Source organism: Sturnus vulgaris, chromosome 1 (genome assembly GCF_052056855.1).
Source record: "Sturnus vulgaris isolate bStuVul1 chromosome 1, bStuVul1.hap1, whole genome shotgun sequence".
Taxonomy (NCBI): Eukaryota; Metazoa; Chordata; class Aves; order Passeriformes; family Sturnidae; genus Sturnus; species Sturnus vulgaris.
Window position 1 is genome coordinate 65,395,521 of NC_142243.1, and position 19,297 is coordinate 65,414,817.

A 19,297-nucleotide genomic window follows, 5' to 3' on the forward strand; every position below is an offset into this window, starting at 1 on the left:
CCCAAAAAGATGAAGCAAAACATGGATAAAATAATGTAGTGATAAAATGCATAATATTACCCTTCTATATATAGAATTTTCTTAGGAGCTAGCCAAAGGAAAAATGTGTTCTTGATAGACTGAATCCACATCTTAAAAATTAATGGTGACTTTGCAGAAAAGGTTTTGTTGTGGGGAGAATGGTAAGATTAGGGCTTTTTTACCCAATGGTGCTCTAGGTAACTGGCATTTTGATTGCTCATCACGAAACAGCTTATGAGAATATCTGAACTAGAGATTAAAGAGTTCAAGTACTTCAGTCAACATCCTCCAAGTATTCATCCTGACTGTTCACTATATGCTTCAACTAAATATCTATCACTTCTATAGGATCTGTTGTTTGTTGTTATCCTTCTCCATTTTAGAAAGAACTATGTATTAGGCCTCTTTCAAAGAACACCACCTTCTTCCATCCAGCTTTTAAACACTGGCTTCGAGTCTGCCTAGAGATATGGTTGTGTGTGTGGTTGATTTTTAAGAGAAGATGTTTGTTTGTTTGCAGGGGATAAGCCCAGTCCTCAGTGGAGTTATTCCACAAGTTTATAACATGTCTTGTATGATGGCACAGTGTAATGCTGTGCTGCACTGTGATATGTATGAGAAGAGAGAAGCATTGCAGACTCCACGCTCTTCCCTTTTCCTTTATCCTCTCTTACACTATTGGACTCTTTATACCTGTTCCATTTCACTCCCTCTCACTATCCTGGCATTCAGTTTGAGAGGATCAGAGCCAAAATGGTTCAAAGACTAATTATACATATGGAGAAAAAAGTGTGGGACAGAAGAGGAGGGAAGAGAGTAAAGAAAAACTAGTTCCTCTTAGTGGATTAAAAGCAAATATTGGCAGTTTCTGGCCTTCTACACTTTGAAATGCTGGGACAAATCTTTTCAGGGGAAATTAAATTAAGATTTCTGATTTTGTTGTCATAAAATTTTGATAAATGTCTGGCAAGGTAGATAGTTTCCTGCACTTTAGGAAATTCAGACCTACCATACAAGGCATGGCTATGACCAAAATGAAACCAATTGGTATGTTATACCATTTTATCCTATAAGAACATGAGGAAAATATATGGCACAATGCAATGATATTATCTCCGTCAGCATAGTAGAAGTGTCAGTGGAGATAGACTTTCTGAAACAAGGAGAACTCAAAGTGAATATTATTGTTTGAAAACAGTGAAGCAACATGGTCTGTGAATGAAAGTGCACAGTGCTTCAAAGACATGGATTAAAGTCTTACTTCACAATAAAAATAAGGCTTGTGTAGCTCCGTGTGAGAGGAGTGACTGAAACCTGTACAATTCTCATTTTTATTTTATGTTCTTGTTTTGCTTTTGCCCTTCAGAAACCCCAGCAATTTTCAGAAATGCAGGACTCCACAATACACTATTGAAATATACCATGTGAATTACACAACTGTGATATCTGCATATAGCATGTCATGATTGAAAGAAATCATAATTTGTGCATGACAAACATATCTTGATCTATATTTGCCACACCATCTCGTCTGAAGAGAACCAGAATTTGCACAAAATGCTCATCAGCATGCCTAAAGGAGTAGGCTGAGAATGTAAGGACAGTCTTTGGTACTTCTTTTAGGAAAATGTCACCTTAACTACATGGTTCACAATGGTTAAACTGACTTTCTGTCCAGTGAGACTCATCTTTTAGTTCCATCCCATTTAGAGATTCAAACATGTTTTGAACTAGTGATGAGTTAAGTATGTGCTTGCCATGTCCCTCTTCTAAGAACACATTGGGCACTTAGGCAAACATACAACTACAGATTTTCTCATATATTTCCTTAGGACTGAGCCACAGTGATAAAAATTTTACCATAGATAGATATGTTGTTGTATTTAGGAATAATTATGAAATAGAGGTGGAGGTAGTAAACAAGTACGTGGCAGGCAGATGATGCCCCATGTTCACTGCAAAATAAGGCTTTATTTTAAATTATTTTGAACATCAAAAGCCAGGTGTTCAGATAGTACTCATGAAAAATTAAGGCAGATAAGGTACATCTTAACCATGTCTGTAATAGACATAGTCTGGAGACTAATACACAATTTTCAGACCCTATAAAATGATAATCATCAGCAAAATTAGACAAACAATGGCAATACAAGCCATTTTTTCCCCTCCATTTGCTAAAAAACAGCAGGGACCTAGGAAGATAACCTCAGTCTGATAGCTACCACTAAACTAGGTTTTTATTAAATGTTTTTCTGTCTCATTGATTTCTGCTCAGTTAATCATTTAGACTAGATATAGTTGGTAACGAAGTTTAGCCAGTATCTGCAAAGCCAGTCTGAGAAACCACATCTCAACTTGTCAGTTTTGCTCAGACCTCTGGCCATTTAACTTGATGTGGATATTCCACATTTTTTTTCTACCTAGGCATAATTTAGAACCAGAGTAGTGTCACAGTCTCATCTTTGAACATAATCAAAGACTGATTTCTCTGATCCTACTTGACAACCTACAGACATAATCAATAGAACTTACATACTGGTGATAACTCATTAGAAAGGATCCATCTGCATTGAGGTTTGAACAGCTTATAATTTCATTTTCATGCATGCCAAGAGAAATACATCTATCTTTCTGAAGCATCATTTTCACAGACATGGTTAATACTAATTTAATTTACTTTAACAGTAATTTAAATTGAATGTTTCAAGAAAATGAAGAATCAGAGAGACTTGTGATGAAATCCAGTCAGATTCCTGTTGTTTTAGCAATACAGCTTTGTCAAATGGTAGGTGGTGAGCAATATTGCTTCTTTCTGTCCACACTGGTAGCTTGGGAAGAACATTACTTTCCTGAGCTGGGCTGAAGTTAATGGAACAACCAGAAAATATTTGAATTACATGTCTTGATCCAGTATCCAGGATCTACACTCTGGTGTACAATCTACAATCCACAGTCTACCACTGGTTGGGAGCAGATAGACTTATACAGATGTAGACACAGATCTATACAGTTAGAGATATTTATCTGCCTGGATCTATCTAGACATCTGTCTAGGCAGGTATTATCAGATCTAGATAGGTAATCATATAGATCTAGAGACTAGATAGATAGATAGATAGAAAGAATATTGGACCTGACCAAGGTATTGGTTTTGCATTGCATGGTTATTGGTAGTGGGGGGGGATCACAGTGATGGCTTCTGTGAGAAGCTTCTGGAAGATTCCATATTGCCCAGCAGAGTCAATTCCTGATGGCTCTGAAGATGGACATGCTGCTGGCCAAAGCTGGGCCAATTAGAGATGTTGATAACACCTCTATGGTGACATACTTAAGAAGAAAATCAAAACAAAGGGCACATAGTTTTTCTTCTAGCCAGAGAAGAGGAGGAGGTGAGAACATGTGAGGGAAACACCATGGAGACACAAAGGTCAGTGCAGAATGAGGGGCAGGAGGTGCTCCAGGTGCCAGAGCTGAGATTCCTCTGCAGGCTGTGGTGAGACCATGGTGAAGCAGCTGTGCCCCTGCAGCCCATGGGATCCACGGGGGATGCAGAGATCCACCCAGAGCCCATGGGATCCACGGGGGATGCAGAGATCCACCCACAGCCCATGGGATCCACGGGGGATGCAGAGATCCACCCAGAGCCCATGGGATCCACGGGGGATGCAGAGATCCACCCACAGCCCATGGGGAGGTGCCCATGCTGGAGCAGGTGGGTGCCTGGAGGGGGCTGTGATCCAGTGGGAGACCCAGTGGAGAGAGGGGTCCCTGCTTCCAGGCTGGAGCAGCCTCTCCTTGGAGGACTGCACCCCGTGGAAGAGAGACCCACACTGCAGCAGTTTTGGATGGACTGTTTGCCCATGGGGTGAGTTCACACTGCAGCAGATGCAGTAGGGTTGTTCATGTGAATGGAACTATGCTGGAGAAATTAATGGAGAACTGTCTCCCATGGGAAGGACCCCACGGCCTCACAGGGAAAGACTCCTCTTTCCTGGAGAAGTAGAAAAAATCTGGGGTGATGAACTGACCAAAACCCCCATGCCCTGTCTCCCTCCACTGTTGGTGGGAAAGAGGGAGTGCCTGGGGGTCAAAAAGGTGCTTTAAGGCTTTATGTTACTTCTCATTATTCTCCTCTTTTTTTTTTTTTAAGTAATAAATTCACTTTGCAACTTGAGTCTGTTTTGCCCTTGAAGTGTTTTCTCCCTTTCCTTATCTCAGCTCATGAAGCCTTCATTAATTTTTTTTCCTCCTCTGCCCAGCTGTGGCAGGGGAAGGTGAGGAAGTGACTCTCGTGGGTGCCTGGTGTTGGCCCAGTGTCGAACAGACAGACAGACAGACAGAGAGATAGATAGATAGATAGATAGATAGATAGATAGATAGATAGATAGATAGATAGATAGATAGTCTGTATCCTGATGACTTCATCTACTTTGATAGACAAATTCAGATATCTGTGTAGAGACAGCTAGTTAGATACCTGTGTATCTATCTACTAGGAGGAGACAATCCCTATCTATACCAGTATTTATCTACACCTAGACACAGCAGGTAGCTAGGCAGCTGAATATCCACATTGCATGCATCATCAGCACTAATTGGAGATGTGCATGCAGATGTGACTGCAGAAGTAATAGCTTGCTATAAGTGCTGGAAAATGGAATTCCTTGCAACATTCACTGGCAGAACGCTGTTTTCATTCTCCTTAAAACAAAAGCATCAAAACAGTGGATTATTTATTTAATATGGCTCTTTCAAAGAAATGGTGACCTTCAGTACACTGAAGGGACAGACTTTCAGTGTAAAAACAGAATACTCTTTAAAGAGTTATTTGTGCAAAACAACCCTAAAGCATATCTAAAATATTATACACAGCTGGCTTAGCAAATGTGCACACAGATACAATTCATAATGAATTCTGTGGTTTACTGCACATGTTCCAGGCATGCACTGTCTCCTCCCTCTGCTAATTTGCTTGATTGTCCTCTTCTTTTCTCTGTGTAAAAAAACCATCTGATCAACATAATCTTAACATTGGCTTTGTAGCTGAAACCCTCAGGCTTCAGAAAGCAGTTTCCCTGTTTAGCCTGTATACAGTTTTATCTTTTCACTATCATGCTATCATGCTGCAGTGCTCATTTTTACTGCTCTTGTTCTTCAGTGTCGTGAAGAATAATGGTATACACTTTGGATGCTTGTGATGGGACTGCAAACAGCCCTCTTAACCTGTTCTCTGCCAAGTCTGAATGGCCTAAGTCCATAAAGAGTGCATGTAAAATAAATGCTATCTCTTCTTGAGCATTTCTCTGCTGCAAGATTCTTCTGTCAGGCAGTGGCAAGGAGGAGCAGAGCAGGAGCAGAGGGTGAGCCAGGCTGGCAGGACTCAGCCCTACCCTACCTGAGCGAGGTGACCACAGGAGGCTGCACTCCAGCCAGCTCCTGGCATTCTGGACAATGTCCCTGCCTTGCAAGGTGGCCGCAGAGAACCACATGCATGGTGCACTCAGAAAGCCCATAGCGTGTACAACACAATCCCTCAGTAACAGGTAATAGTCCTGCAATGACACACCCTCCAAGAAAAATCCTCTTACACTCAGATCTTGTGATGTGTACTGCAGTTGCAGTATTTTAAAATATCCTCTGCATGATGCCTTCTTTTGGAAAGTAAAGCCATTCAATAGAACTGAAATAAAGATAAATCCCTAAACAGTTCGATTATAATTTTATAATCTGTCCTTCTTTTCTAGTTTTTATGACATTGGGCCACTGAAGCAGGCTTGCTCTAAGCCCCAGATGGCTACACTGTGTTCACCTTCCTTGCCCACAATGGGGTGACTTGGCTTTCCTTCCCAGTCCTTACCTCTCAAATTTAATAGGTCTCATTTCTTTGAAAATTGCAGTGGTTTGGCCTTGCTTAGCTACCAAAAATAGCAGTGCCTGACTGGGTGACCTTGAGAGGAGCTGGCTGTCTTCTTACCAATATAGAGTCTATTACCTCCCTTGCTTGGGTGGTGTGGAAAATCAGAGGCTCTTTTAATTTTGAACTAGTCAACATGATGAGTCAGTTATTACTTCTTGTAATAAAGCTGGTTTTGCAAGATCATTCTGAAGGAGGAAAATTAAATTTTTATGTCATGAGTGCATTAGCACCTATCCCATATTGGACTCAGCTAAGCATTTATTTTCATAGGTATAATATTGAACAACTGTGTTATTTTCAGCTCCACTTTTGTACACTGAAATGTGGCTTTTGGAAAGAAATTGAAGAATAAACATTCTGCAATACTTTGGATATTTTAAAATGAAAATTAATGAAAGCCTGGGAAAGTTGGGGGTTTTTGTGGGCCTTAGATATAATTTCTAATTGCTAGCAAGAAATGCTATGTATGTGGGAATTTTATATCAAGAATACTTGCAGCATTAGATAATATTTAATATATCAAGTAACTAAGTGTGATCCATGTAGTGCCATTTACGAAAAGCGTATCTCTTTACTAATCTATTCCATTGACTGGACAAAAAATGTTTTTCAACTAACTAAATTTAAAAAAAAATTGCTGGTGAATTCCTCTAGTCCTTCACAGACATGGTGCATGATAATTGTTAGTGAGAGAGGATGCAGGACAAAGGCTGGACAGTGTGAAATACAGGAGGAGTACAAAAGCATCCATCTCTGCTTATGTAAGACAGACTGTCCACTCATCCTCTAAGGCTGACCGGAAATGAGTTCTATCCATTTGTTTAATGAAGCCTCAAGAACAAAGATATTTAATTTAACTAATTGAAAACCTCAGCAATAAAAAATATAGCAATGATCTAATTTGGAGGGCAGCAATCAATAAGGAGATCAGCCAGAGTGTAGCCAAAGATACCATCAAAACCTACTGAAGATATGAAACCCCAGGGAATATTTCCAACAGAGTTTGGATAATGCCTTGTGGTATTTGTCTGTAGCTTAGGAAAGATTAGTGTGCAATTATCAACAAATTAGTCTTTTATTAATAAATTATGTTTTGGAATGATAAATTCTGTACTTGACCACTGTGTTCTTTCCTTGGTACAGAGGAAGAAGGAAGGAAAACCCATCCTTTAATAGGCATGGGCTATTGACAAGTCACCCTATAGGCTTTAATTCTCCCCCAAAATTTCCGTAGTTAAAGCTGAAGATATATGATGGATTAAGGTTAAGTGAACGTGGTATATTTATACTACACATTCACATTATACATTTTTTATATAGTACTTGGGAAAAATGACCCAATAAAAACATTTTGCTATAAGGTGCCATGAAAGACTAAGCAATGTAACTTTTTTCCAGGTTTAAATGTTGCTATGCCTTGGACAGATGTAAACAATTCATGACATAATTTTTTGAGGTTATGTAGATGGTTTAACAATCCTTATTTTAGGGTTGTTAAAAAGTTACGTCAGGCAAAGACAGAAACCCACTTAACTCTGCACTGGGTCTTCTGCTTGAGTAATGACTGACCTATGGACACTCTAAGCAGAGCTTTGTTTTTCATGTGTGGCTTCTACATCCATATAATATCTCCAGGTTATCTTAACCATCCCATTAAATTCATCAATGCTGATGACCATGACTTTGGACTTGAAAACAAGGGGGAGAAACTGTGTCAAACAGAGAAGCAGACTGCTTGTGAATGGAGAAATTCATCATAATGTCACTGAATACCTGGGGAGTGGAGTTCAAGTTGATTTATTACAACATTATTTTTCATTTTTATTGTACGCTGATCAGGCTTAGGCTCAAGCAATCTCATTGTGATGTCCATTCAAGCAGTGAGAGTGACAATGCTACTTCATAAGCACATTTTTTATAGGTTTTGTGCTGCTGCCTGGAAACATGCAGCTTTTTGAGGCTGTCAGCTCTGTTGGTATATATTGCACAACATCCAGAGCTGTGAGACTGCAGTTGAAGCCACAGCAGAGAGATGTCTTGGGAATTCCAGCACTAGGAAACATGTGCCTGCTTACAGGATGATATAAGCTGCATTTGACGAGACGCTGCCATACATTCAGAAGTACTGGGGCAGATCCTCTCTGCTGATGAGGTGTGCTTAGAAATGTGAGATTTTCAACAACAATAAGGATCTTTCCCAGCTGAAAAATACCAAAAAGTCACACAAGTGGAAAAAATGGAATAGAGTAGCAAAACTGCAGACGCACAGAATTTGTTCTTTCCAGTTAGCTATGCTGGGAAATCCTGTAGCAGATGTAAAATATGGGGGAAAAAAATCCTTCAGGCTAAGAGTCACAGTCTCACCCCAGCCACCACTTTGAGTGGGTGTTTGACTGCTGGGCAGCAGGGACAAGGGACAGGCAGCCAGAGACAGCTGCTGGGCGGGGATGGCTCTGAAGGAGTCAGGAGTGACTGGGATGTGACTCCAGCTCAGCCATACCACCTGAGCGTGGTGGGAGTCAGCAGAAGTAGGTGGTCATATACTGGTTAATTTTTCTTGCAAGCAATAAAGTAGTATGGAACGATGCTGACCCTTGCAAAATAAACTAGAAGGAAAATTTAAAATGTACATCAGAGGAGTAACAGGAATGGAAGGTACATTTCCAGTAGTGTTTGCAAAAAAAATTAAGGGAATAGGACACTAGTTATACCATAGATTTTCTTTCCTCATAAAAGAAAAGAAAAAAAACGTGGTTGGTGTTTTTTTTTGTTTGTGCTTTTTTTAAACCATAGGAATGGCAGGTGATGGGAGCTAAGCAAGAGTGGGATGTGTCTCTTCTGCACCTCCATGCGTGACTCCCGAGAGCAGCTCCAGCTGGTGGCAGGTAATGGTCCATTCCCTTTTGCACCACAGAATGTGCCTGGCTGTAGGCAGGAGCAAAACTCTTCCATGTAATTTCTGATATTTCCCTCACACAGAGCCCCTTTCTTATCAGAGTCTGCAGTTACTGTTTTTCTTTCTGATTAAAATATGCTCTTGGGAGTACAGGCTATTTGTGCTCTGCTCTTAGTAACCTTTCTACTGCGTGGCGGGGGTGAAATGTCAAGGCTGATAAATACCATGAAGTGAAACCCCGAAAGACAGGCTTGGATACTGCATCATTATTTTTGCCAGCCAGGGTAGTTTGGCAAACCCTCAGAGAATCAGTTCCTATAAATTCACTACAGCTCATGTAAGTATGTGTCTATGTGTGCTTGTCCAATGTTAGATCTATTTCTTTAAAAAAGTTGGAACATCCCATGTTCCTTACCTTAAATTAGGTGCATTTGTAAGCACTTAAAATTGTAAGGGTTTCTTTTTTCCTGTATTGCTTAGATTATTTTCATACTGGCATTGAAAGGGTAATATTTTCTCAATAATGTGACCAGTTTTTCTCAGTACTTTAATTTCCAAATTAATGTGGATGATAGATTTATTCTAGTAAAAAGGCAAATATTTTATTGCATGTTAAAATTAAGCAATTTTTCTGCTTTTTAGTGGGAAAATTAGAGAAGCTAAGAGATGTGGAAGACGGGAAAACTGATGGCTGAAGGAAAAACAACAGAATGGGAATGAAAAACAAACATAACTTAATTAGGACTTAGAAAAATAAAAAGACTGAATCTTATTGAAATTCAGAGGGCTGTATGTACAAGCTGAGAAACCTGGCTGAAATGATGAGTTCATATCGTGCTACTAATTGCATTATAACTGTAAGGCTGCAATGCACCTGGGGTTTATTTTGGTTTTGTTTTCTTTGCTTAGCAATGAAATTAAATGGGTGTGATCACTTGTTGGATGTGGCTTCCCCTTTGTCTGTCTTACTTAGCATAGAAAAATAATTTTCAGCAAGAGACACAGCTTTGGGAAACTTCCATCATTTACCCATCTCCAGGATATGAATAAAACATTAAGAACAAGCTTTATGGAGATTAGGCATCATTGTTTAATGCAACAGTCTGGTTGGAAAGTCTTTGGATATAACTACAGGCTGTTAAGTCAGTTCAGATCATATAGTCCATAAAATATTAGTAAAGGCATTGAGAACATGGTTTTTCAGAAAAGGTGCATGGCTTCTTCTAAGAGAAATCCTGTCTCAGTAGCGTGATCAAGCTCTTGGAGGGTGTCAGTGATCTTGTCAACGACCACACAGATAAAGGATTTCCCTGGGGGCATAACATGGAGTTTCCAAAATTCCTTAAGGTTCATAATCAGAAGTTATTATGGGAGCTTTTGGAAGAAAAGATCATTTATTGAGTGAAACCTGCTAAAAGAACAGAAAACAGATGACTTTTCTACATGGATGAATCAGTAGTTTGTTCCCTCAGAATTGGTGCTAAACTCAGTTTTATTCAGGACCTTCATCAGTGATGTGGTGGTGGGAGCTCACCGTGCAATCTCCAAGGCTGCAGTTGGCACTAAGTTCTCTCAGCCAGTCAAATGCCATCCCAACGGTAAGAAAATTCACAAGCTTAGTGTAGGGGTAAAAGGGAGGGACAAAGATGTACCAATCCAGATAAATATAAGCAGTTGCATCTGCAAATAAAAGAATCTTGATGGGTCTTCTGCATGGGATTAAACTCAGAGATGGCAGTGACCACTCAGGAAAGAGTTTTTATTTGCTGCTGAAGTCATCAGCTCAGCATGCAGCAGCAGCCAAAGCTGGGCGTTGTCAGGAAGGAAGAAGGAGGGAATTATAGGAAAGCTTGATGGGCTCACGTCTTCATGCAGTGTGTACATCTGATTTCCACAACTCAAGAAGGATATTGTGCAGCTGGTGTGGAGGAGGACAACAAAATGTTCAAGGATTTGCAGCTACTTTACCACAACACAGTAAAAAGTTTGGGACTGTCCAGCTTGAACAGACAGCTGGGTTAGCGGAGATATGGTCAAGGTTTATGAAATCCTAAAAGTCTGCAGGTAAGTCAGATGCAAAACCTTTCTCTGCCGCACTCTGAAATGACTGGACTTGAGAGCATTTGAAGCTGAGAGGAGATTGGTTTTAAAGAGGTGAAAGGGTGTCTTCACATAGGGCATTGTGAGCTTCACAACCTTTTGCCACTTGAAGCAGTGGATTACATTTGGAAAAGAATTAGAGAAATTAACAGGCAGCAGATCTGCACTAAGACCAGAGTGAAGTGGACATGAATATGTCCTGGAACATCCTTAAAACTGTCTTTCTGGATGCTTGGAGAATATGAGAAGAGCAGATCACAAAATGTGGCCAAGATCACATATTTTTCCCTAAATTGCACTGTCCTTTTGATGGTGTTTGATATCATTAGCTTTACCCAGCAGGTACTTTTATTTTCTTAGAAATAAAAATTACAACATATAATTGGGATGCAAAGGATTATTCAGTTGTTCTGCTGTTCTTCTGGACTAATGGCCCTCAGTTTTAATGTCAGATTGGAAATTATTGTAGAAAAAAATACATGTTAACTTTATAATGCTGTGCATTATCAAGAAACAATACTTCCATGTTCTTTCTATCAAATAACTCTTCCCAGATGTTTCCGTGAGGTTTTTTCCTATCCAAGGCCACATCAAATTTCATTTAGAATATTAGTCCCTTCTGGTTTTGAATGAAGCTCAGAATTAAAACCCAAAGCAATCCAAAGATTGAGCTTTTCCTTCAACCTTGAATTTCAAGGACAAGAGGTTTTCAGTTTTAAGGCCGTGCTTCAGACTAATTTCCAATGAACTACTTCTAGTCCTTCTTAAAAGTGAATCACACATATTTTAACACAAAATCCACTCTCATTCAAAACAGCTTTTACTCGTTTATTTTTCAATTAGAAGAAAGTGAAACAGTATGCAAGCAAATGCTCTGATGACATGGCAACCACAACATCAGCTAAGGTTGATTACACTATCCCAGCATTTCATAACAGAGGTTTTCTCTTGCTCCTCCTTTGTTCTCACAGCAAAATTCACAAAGGCATCCATCCACAAGTACAGAACAGGGTCTTGAGCTGCTAGTAGAGTTGAGACAACAGGAAAACAGATGTGAAGGAAGACACCAAGGTGTCTTTGAGAACATTTATTCAGCAGCTCATGGAGAAAACTCAAATACAAGATCAGCATAGAAAAAATTGTATCAGGGATTAAATGTATCAGAAAAGATGATTTCAAGGAGGGGATGAATTGTGAGGCACCTTGGAAGTTTAACCAAGGGTATCATGGAGAGAAGGAAGCCACCAGAAGAACGTGAAGAGAGGTTTGGTGCAGTCAACCCCACAAGCTAGGAGAAGGGACAGCCACTTTCTGGGGAGGTGAGACTGCTTTGTTATGGGCAAGGGAAGGAACACTGCAATATTCAAGATGGGGAGCAAGAATTCCTGCTCTGAAGGAAAGGCTTTAAGAGCTTTTAATCAGAAAATATTAACAACTTTTATCAAGGCAGAGCCTAGAGCTTCTCTAACAGGAAGCTTGAATGATAGATGTCCTGCAGTCAGAGGAAGCAACAACAGGCCAGTGGTAATGATGGTTTCCTTAATGATGATGGAAAGTGACCTAAGGAGGGCTGGAAGGAGAAATTAGGAGATTTTTGCAGTAATGCTGAACTTGGGCTGATGCAGCACATCCCCAAAGAAGAATTAAGGACAACAACTGAGATGTAGGCTACCATGTTTGAGGTATTTCCTGTTTAAATATGTTTGCTTTTGGCAAACTAAGCTATGTTAACATAATGATGTAAGCAATGTTTTGCACAAGTCCTTAAATTCCTATCTTCCTATCAGTCACTTTTAATTCTTAGCTGACGTGCTGTTTACAGCCCTGACTCCTCGGGATGTTCTCAAAGCTTCATACCTCAAGGTGTTGGAGATGCAGCTCAGAAAAACAGGTGTTAATATTTTCCAGAGAATTTTAAAAATACCTTGCAGTTCCTTAATGAAACAAATGTTTAATGTACACAAAATATTGTCAACTGAAATATTAAATTGTGTTTTGAATATCCTCAAGAAATTTTAAACAAAATTTACTAGAGCATTTGTTTGTATTTCTTACGCAGCCCACCCCTCTCTGTTGCTGTTTTAAGACCAAACATAAAATTTTGAGCACTTTTATTGCATACAAAGGCATCTTCTCATCTTGCTCCCAAGGCAGTTCTTGAAATTTATAGCATAACCACAGTGTGTGTGTGGAAATGTCAACCATGCTTAGAGTCTGAGAAGACTGTCCCTGACACAGCATTTCCTCACTGCTCAGTGGCTTTCTGAAGTCTGTCAGGAACTTTCTGGGGTGTCTGACTGTTCTCCCAGCATTTTTTTTTCTAAATTGAAACTGATAAAGTTCTGGGACTTGGCCCTGCCAGGAGACATATCTCTTGGTTCTTAATCAGTCAGGCTCAGGGCAGCCCTTAACTTTCACTTTTGCAAAGAATCTCTCATTGAACAACTATGGATGACCTGCCAGATGGCTTTCCCACAATGGAAAGTTTTTTAAAGCTTCAGAAACAGTTACCAAACATCTGAGCATATTTAGTAAGTGCCATATTCTATGTCTACACATTTCTGTGTAATCTACCCAAGTTCCTCTATCCCACAGTTTTCAAATATTTGGAGATCAAATTAGATTTCATATACTGTTCACTGGCTTGTTTCCATTTTCTTGAGACAGAAAGAGCAAGTGTGACAATGCAAGATATGTGACTTTTCCTCCAGTTTTTCAAAATCTGGCATGTTCATATTTGCCCTACTCTCTGGCAGATGAAGGCCCACAGATGAGTGTTCATAGATCTGAAGTCTCATTTCAATGTAGAAAGGATGATTTTCCTTTGCATTTGCAGTGGACTATATTCACCCCTGAGTAAGAAATAAAGTTTTATCTTCCTTTTCTGCATTTTTTTGTCTCTTGATTCAGATAAGTGAAACTTGGGCTGTCTCAGTGTGTGGAAAAATTGAAAAGTTGCATTACGTCCATGATCTTTTGGTTTCTCTGATTAGCAATTTACTACAGTTCTGCCTTCCTTGGCCCTTCTCATTTTTGGGGTCAAATAAAAACAGGTCCTTCATCAGCATAGTTAAGACTTGCAACCTTGAAATGACATGATAAAGCTGTCATTTCTTCTGCCTCTGGGATTCTGCAGCAAGGATGCATAGGTCTTGGAAAAATGACTGGAGAAGAGTTGTTTGAGGAAATGCTCAGGATCAAGCATTGAAAGACTGAGGTTGTGCAGGACCATAGGCAGGTATTTTCAAAATGTGGCTCAGAATTGCCAGAAAAGAAACTGAGGCACAAATTATGTGGCAATATGATACTGAAAGGTTGCTTGAACCTTGAATGTTGTCACAATTAGAGTTTGAAAAATTTGACTTTGAAGGAGAGGCTAGGGACATTTTTTTCCCCTTGCTTAATGATGTGTCAAAACTGGAAACCTACAAAAGTCTGTGAGCCCAAAAAGTGATAGAATGGAGCAAACTAAAATTTTATTGAATGATCTGAGAACTTGGGCATAAGAAGTGGATATTCAGATGAAAGGACAAGCAGTTGTTTATAAGCAGTCAGAAATCAAACTCACTCACACAGCTACCTACCTATTTAATTGGTCAGAAGTACCTAGAGATGTCTAGGTATTCATATCCCTAATTGGGAAGGCATGTGTGTCTGGCATGCAAGCTTACCTTGACTCTCAGGCCCTACGATTGCCAGTGGGAAGACAACACTTAAAAAAATCCTGCTCTTTTAGGAAAGTAGCCAACACGAGTGACTCTGTTAGTGTCATTTAAGACAGATTGTCTGAGATGTTTCTCTTTGCCAGGGGCTCGAAGGTGTATTTATCACAGACTGAGAAGAGCTGTGCACACACCCCCGTCAGGTCAATAGAGTATGTGAGTGCCACATGCAACATCAAGAAATTGGAACCAGAAATTTAATCCCAGCTCTAGAAATCTAAAAAAGCCTCGTCAATACCGGTGATGTTCCCTGTAACCTATTATTCACAGTATCAGATTTTACCATTTTTCCTGAGACTTTTGGCATTTTCTAATTCCCTTTGATGATGATGATGATGATGATGATGATGATGATGATGATTTCCTTTGGAACTCTGGTCACACTTTGTCCTCCTAATTGATCTTCTACATTTTGCATGACAAACTCTCTGACTCCTGCATCACGCAAACCACATTCTGCACATGCACAAATCTCATTTTTAAGGAGATTGACAGAAATGGACTGGAGGACCTCAGCTAGTAGATGGATGCAAGAGCTCCACAGACCTGAGTGGAGCAGACCTGAGCACTTGCTTTTCACCATGCACTGTCCATCCATACTGTGGATTTACCCTTGCAAGGACACACACACAAAGCCCTGTTTTGAATTCTTAAAATCAATATTAGTAGTGTGTGGGCCTCTTCCTGAATCTGTCAGGCATTGCTACTTTAGTTCATATCAAGGCAGTTTTGCACTTTACTACTGCTCTGTTCACTGCATTACTCAGCTATATTCTTTATTCAGTATTTCAAAGGATGAAATTTGTTTCTACACTGGAGACACCCTGGCACTTTTTGCTTTAGAAGAGGAGGAAATTCTGCCACTGGATGTGTCATGCAAACTGGATGACTTCTGAAAATTAGTTTAATTAGCCTCTAGTAACTATCATCCCATGTGGTTAATGGCAAATTTTGTATAGTTAGATTTTAAGAAAGCATATATTGCTAATTGCTCGTTCTGACCAGGAACAACAGCTTTAGTCAGTTATGTGTAATCTTGAATGATGCCAGGTGGAGATGTAGTTAACAGGAAGCATAAACATTTACATTGTCTTCACTATAGGCCACTGTAGGTGCATGTGAGTTGAATTTGTAAAATCTGACCAATTATTGGTTTCCCCAGACTGAAACATCTTCATCTTCTCTGAGGTCTAAGAATCTGGCTGCTGGGTTGAAAAATCTGTCTGCAGGTGAAGAAAAGTGATAAAGTTGTTTTCCAATGTGGAAAAAAATAACATTTTTTTTTATAAAACACTACAATAGCTTGTGATATTCTGTGTTATTTAGATATACCAGAGAGATCAAAGCATTGCAGTATATTTTATCAACTTGCCTGTATTCCAAATCTATGAAATTGTATTTTCTCTTGTTCTTATTCAATTTATGATTTATTTTTCTCCTGGTATAAATCAGTTTCTGTTCTATGGATGCATGGCAGGTATTCCATCTTGTTTTTCAATATGCTATGTCTAGAACAAATATCTAGTCAGTCATGGGCATATAAAGTATTAATCATACGTGTTTGAAGGTATGTTGCTATAGCAATTCCTTTAGTGCAAGAAAAAAATCAGCATATAGCAGGCCAGGGATATGAGAACAGTAGGAATTACAAAGCTATAACATCACTATTAACACATTATTGCATTGTAATGATATTATTTTCTAACTATCCTAGTCCCCAGCTGCCTAATTTTTAAGATAGAATTCTCCAGCAGGGATTTCATAAATGGCTCTGACATGAAAGACACTTGCAATATGAAGAAGACATTAAGCTGTCTGAAGAAAATATTTTTCAAAAGAGAAAGTGTTCAAACAAACAAAATATCTTCTGTCCATGACACACCAGATCCCTTGTCTTCCCTATTCCAGTGTGATCCACCCTGAGGTGCTGAACATGACAGGGCTGAATGGAAGAGATTAGCAAGACCCAGCTTAAATAGAAATGCTGCGAGTTGAGCATGTAAAGCTGCAGAGCAGGAAAGCTGGGAGAGCTAGCTAGAAGGAGATATGGAAATGTAATTTCATCTTGTATTACAAATCTAACTGGAAAATTTAAAAACCAAAGCAGAAAAGACTTTGTCTCCAGGAAGATTATAATTATCTGGAGGAGAAAGGAGGCGGTAAGTAGTGGTGCAGCTCACGTCTGTAAAAAGAATGCAATGGTAAATTGAACTGATTGGGAGTATGGACTGAACCATGGCGTGAGGGAGGACTAGTCAGACACAGACACACTTAGCCTGTATTAAGGCTGCTAATCCTCTGGGTGTATTAGCATTGCCTTCCCTGGGGGGAAGGTAGGGTCAGCTTCAAGTAATCCCACTCTTGGTATTTAACTCTTTGAGTTTGATGCTTTCCTAATGTAGATGTTTGCATTATGGTGCAAAATATTATATAAGTATATATATAGCTGAATTGCCTTGCTATGCTCTGTGTTTTAAACAGTGAATTCTTGAGGTTCAACTGTTCTAATATCTCTCCTTCAACACATTCATTAAAGAGAAAAAAACAAGAATCCCACAAACAAATGAACACTGCAGTAGACCTTTGGATTTGTTGCATTGATTTAGTGTCTGAATGAGCAAGAAAGAACATTTATATTCGAGTGGATGGGATCAAATAGTAAAGATCAGAGGGAGCTAGCTATGTATCATCCACATCCTTTCTTTTTAATTAAAGACAAATACAGACCTTCAAGAAAAAAGAAGCAGCAGTTCAAAGAGGTATTAAGTTTAATAGCAAGCAACCTTTACAGAGATGGATCATCTTCTCACTGTTTTGTTTTACAGCAAAGTGACAGTGGCAAGCAAGAAAGGAAAACCAGAAAAATTTAACCTGTCTTAGGAAAATAAAAAAAGAAAAAAGAAAAAAGAAAAAAAGAAAAAGATTGCTTTTGTTGAACATGCTTTCCAAGGAAGAGAAAATTTTCAAAGGGGGAGGACAGGAAGCAGATAAATTTAAAAAAATAGTAGAGTTTAAAGATACATTTCCTATTTTGGTCTCCTTGGGAAATGTGTGAAAGGAAGTTAAACAGACTCCTTAATTTAAATTGTGATGGAAAGAGCTACATCAGGAAAATAAAAATAACTAGGCATTTAGAAATAAGCAAGTGTGCTTTGCCACTGAACTCTTTTGGTAAGATGCAACTTGCTCCCAGATTTCATTTTCCAGATACTTAAGAGCCAAAATTCAAATACCTGAAAAATTCATTAGAGGTATCAACAACATTTAATGTTTGTATAGCACAGACTAGGCAGCACTGCACAGCAAAACTTTTCAACTCTGAATAGTGCCAAGCTTGTGGAGAGAATCTGTGATACCACAAAACACATGGTTTTTCTGTAAGGGAAAATCTCTCAGCATACAGAAGGTATCATTTACCCTAAAAAGGTTATGTAAGTGCTGAGTAAAATTATTAATAAAGTGGTTGACATTAAGAACTGGAATTTTTCAAGCAGTCCTGTCTGGTGAAATATCTGTGGTCAAGGTCTGTAAAATTCGAGAGGTGAGCATGCACAATATATGTGCATTCCTGTAAGAACAATATGGGTGGCTGCATTATAAGTCTCATTATTTCTGTATACATATATATATATATATATATATATATATATATATATATATATATGTGTGTGTGTGTGTGTGCATACATTAAACATCTTCTGAGATTTTTTAATGATGCATTCCCCACTAAATTTTTCCAAACTCTGGAAAATATGAGTATTTTCCAAATTTAAAAATAATAGGCCCTTATACTAACCTTGCATATAAAGCGGAATATGTACAAGGGGCTATTCCCATTTCTCCCCTAGAGTCAGCTCGAAATGCCTTAAGAATACATATTTTCCATTTTTATTATAGGGCTATTTCCATTCATCAGGAAACTGACTTTTACTGATGACCTGAATGCTCCTCTAAATCAGATTTCCACTACTGAGTCTAATCTAATATTGTATCATTTTGAAATAATGCACAGACACTACCAGAACACAGAATGAAAGTGCAAAACACTGAGGAAGGTGTGGAGCCAAAGCATGCATCTACTGCATGTTGTTGCTCTATTTGGTTTATGTTTTCCAATGAGCTACACTAGACTATGATGGATCAACATTCTATTCACATTGCACCTTCAAAGTCTACACCCTGTAGGAACCCTGAAACTAATTGAGAGAAAAATCTGGTCCCACTGAAACCTCAAGGAATATTGCTGCCGACTTCACTAAAGCCAGGGTTTCACCTTATATATTTGTTCAAGGAAGAATGGAGCCCTTTAATCACAATATATCTGCTCTGCCCCTCTGCCACTGCTGTGGGTGACCTCGAACACTCGTGCTCAGTGTCAGGCAGCACAGTTGCTGTTTATTTGCTTCCATTCCTAGCTCAGCTGAGCGTGCTAAGTGAGAGATGCGCCAGCCTGCCTCGTCGCAAATGGCCTTTTAATGAACTAGTCAAGGATTTAAATTATCCAAGAACCTGGGAAAAAGCATTTTAAATTTAAGACCCTTTTAGGCAATTAAAACCTGACATGTTGCCATTGAAAACAGGCCAGGGAAAAAGCGATTCCACCTCTTGAGATTCGCCACTTACAGGGAGAATAATGGCATT

At 39.1% G+C, this 19,297-nt stretch overlaps 1 long non-coding RNA gene across 2 annotated transcripts in view; it reads left to right on the top strand.

The window, feature by feature from the left end:
- The window catches only part of LOC148225265 (uncharacterized), a 192,845-nt gene that overhangs the window by 156,032 nt on the left and 17,516 nt on the right, over window positions 1–19,297 (top strand). The window contains exons 15-16 of one of the 2 annotated variants that reach the window (XR_015805046.1): window positions 2,707–2,806; window positions 8,732–8,823. This is a non-coding gene — a long non-coding RNA (uncharacterized LOC148225265). Of the gene's footprint in view, window positions 1–2,706; window positions 2,807–8,731; window positions 13,788–19,297 lie in introns of those variants that run through there. The other variant, XR_015805049.1, reaches the window with a different exon arrangement.